Source organism: Aplysia californica, unplaced genomic scaffold (assembly GCF_000002075.1).
Source record: "Aplysia californica isolate F4 #8 unplaced genomic scaffold, AplCal3.0 scaffold00691, whole genome shotgun sequence".
NCBI lineage: Eukaryota > Metazoa > Mollusca > Gastropoda > Aplysiida > Aplysiidae > Aplysia > Aplysia californica.
The window spans coordinates 42,055-45,233 of NW_004797961.1; the positions used below are offsets into that span (position 1 = coordinate 42,055).

A 3,179-nucleotide genomic window follows, 5' to 3' on the forward strand; every position below is an offset into this window, starting at 1 on the left:
CTGGGGTAATAATATAGTGTAAAGCGCATACAGCCTGCTGTTGAGCGGGGATATGCGCTATGCAAAAGCTATTTATTTATTATTAACATTAACATGGAAGGAAGGTAATCATGTGGATTTTCAGAAATTTTTCGTTAATTCCCCTTCGCATTCCTACTGTGGGAACTTGCCTGCAGCGTGATTTTTCTTCCGGCACCAAAAGTCCCGCTACTATAGCCATGTTCTACTGCAGCGGGACCATCCCTATAGCGGATAATATGGAAGGAAGGTAATCATGTGGATTTTCAGAAACTTTTCGGTAATTAAAATTTCCCATCGCATTCCTATAGCGGGAACTTGCCTCAGTGGGAATTCTCTTCTGGAACCAAAAGTCCCGCTATAGCCATGTTCTACTGTATTGAAGAGCTTCACCATTACATCACAGGTGCGCGATGCTCATCATGACGTTGGCAATAGTAGTAAATTTGTCACAGAGTAAACAAATAGTCCCTAATGTTCTAATATTAACAATTGGAAGTCAACCAGTTTTCATATAGAAAAATAAAAACTTAGATGGTTTGGCAATCTGTGATGAATGCCTGGAGAGCTGTCCCCGTGGTTTTATGCACCTCGCATAATTTAGCGAAATTTCATCATTTTTTGCATAATATCTAATTTATTTTCCTTTATCATTCTTTGTTTTAAAAAAACAGAATCGCATAGTTTCACATTTTTGCGCTCAGTTTGCATAATTTCATAATTTTTCTTGAATAAAACGACGGGGACAGCTGGAGAGCCTACAACACCAAGTATCCAGGCGACAAACGAAGAGGTAGGCCATGCAAAAGATGGATTGAGGGAGTCAAGGGAACCCTGAGAAAATACAACATCTCAATTGGTCGCTTTTCAGCACAAAAGGGCTATCCCGAAAATTCTGTTTTAAGAAAACCGAAGGAAAAGTTTTTGCCCCTTGTTCAGTTTCTTTAAAAGACAAGGAGAGTTTTCTCTATAACCAAACAAATATATACACCAATGAAACCAAACTTCTCCTACAGGTAGAGCAATGCTCACTTTTGGTGTAGGTCAAGAGTTCTGGAAACCCCCGAAATCTGGGTTAGCCCGCTTGTGCTTAAAAGCAACCAATTGAAAGAGCTGTAGAGTTGGACTACCATTGATGGCAACAGAGAATAAGAAGTGGGTAGTTGGCAGGTGCTCTGGTGTGGTTTGCTCCTTTTTTCCTATCAAACATCTATCATCTTTATCTCCTCTCCTTCTTTTTTATGTTTGTTACTCCCTTGCAACACCTCTAATCTTCTGGCACTCATATGACCTTGTGCAGTTGCGAGCGCCGTAAAACCTCTACTAAAACTAAATTAAAGAGGACAAGAAAAGGAATCCTCCTCTACCAAAAATAGAACATCATACTACTCACGTGTCTTGCACCACCAGGGGTGTCCTCAGAACGAAGTTTTCCTGCCGCTAGAGCTGAGTCATCGTTGACCACCGAGAGCAAGGACTGACCGGTCAGCTTGACCCTCTTGCTCTCCAGCTTGTAGGACGGGTATCTGACGTTGAACCAATCCAGGACCGTCGGAACTATGTCCAGCAAACTGACCATCATGTCACTTCTCTGAAAATTAGTAATAATAATATGGTAAATAATAATAATAATGCCGGTAATGATAATAATAATAATAATAGATTACATTTGTTTTTAGAGCAAATTCCCGCTCAACGGCAAGCTCTATGCACTTTAAAATCTATATATTACCCCAGCAGACCTGATAGCATTCTGAAACAATCTCAACTTCGAGGGAAGTATACAGTGCAAGCTGGCATTTAATAGGCGCTAAAACACTAACACATACTGACAAGATCCTTCACCGTCTATGGCTAGGTACCCATTCTCACCTGGGTGAAGTGAGGAAAATTCGTGTAAAGTGGCATTCCCCCAAGGACACAACGTTGGGCCTGAGGCTCAAGCCTCGAACCCGTAACCTCGCAATAGCGAGTCCAGTAGCCTAACCTAACCACTAGAATACTGACGCCACTTTAATAAAATAGAACATCAAAAACAAAAAGTCAGACAACAAAACAAATCCACTACAGTGATGGTCACAATCAACATATAAAGAAAGGCATGACTGATTGAAATGCTTAACCCTATCCGTACGCCCTGGGGTCATTTTGACCCCCGGGGTTGTATTTTTAACATTTTAGAAAACTTCTAGTGCTAAGATCTCTTTGAAACTTTCAGTATTTCTCAAAAAATCATTTTGATAGACTGCTATGCAAAGCGTACTGATCGGATTAATTAGAAAATTTCCCCTTTGGAAAGTGGTGGCACAGAGTTACCTATGTCGTATGGATATGATAGTAAAACACGACGTACAGAGAGGGTTAAGTGGTGGCACAGAGTTCCCCACGTCGTATGGATATGATAGTAAAACACGACGTACGGAGAGGGTTAAGTGGTGGCACAGGGTTCCCCACGTCGTATGGATACGATAGTAAAACACGACGTATGGAGAGGGTTAAATCTGCCCCCGTGACTGTGACGCAATTTAGATCATCTAGGAGGCGGGCTGCTTCCACTCTGCCTGTCTCTGTCAGGGCCAACTCCACCTGAGTGGGATACAGTATCCCCTCCCAGCAGAAAGATGGAGATACTCACGAAAATAAACCTCTGGGGCAGAGGGAAGACGACTTTGCATAGTCCGGTGGGTAATATAACATTGGCGTAACTAATTCTTCCCACGACGGCAACGATTTGCTTATTAAACTTCAGTTATCTTATCTACCCTCTTTACAGACTAGACTTTTCCAAAACAGAAAACAAAATTTAATCGAGACTTTCTTTTTTTTTTGGGGGGGGGGGGGCTTTAGCCTTTAAGTACAAAACACTCAACAGGCACAGAAAAATCAAACACGGAAAACTCAAAATCACAGATAGCTCATACAATTTGGCATTCCTTGACTGATATATGACTTTAATTTTTTCACTACACAGTTTACCCTATTTATGGATGTGTCGAACACATTTGTCAACCCCCGTTGCGTTTTGAGTTATCCGTGCTTGACTGTACGCCTACATGATCGGCTTTTTTATTTCTCTATCTCACCTGTCCCCATTTGCTGCGTCCTAGCGGCGAGGAGATCAGGAAAGGTTCCGCCGCTCCTCCTGTGAACAAAAAGGAAAA

At 41.8% G+C, this 3,179-nt stretch overlaps 1 protein-coding gene across 2 annotated transcripts in view; it reads right to left on the minus strand.

Annotated features, from left to right (window-relative positions):
• LOC101859890 (N-sulphoglucosamine sulphohydrolase) overlaps window positions 1–3,179 on the minus strand; it is a 32,295-nt gene that overhangs the window by 15,472 nt on the left and 13,644 nt on the right. The gene's annotated exons all lie outside the window — the stretch shown is intronic.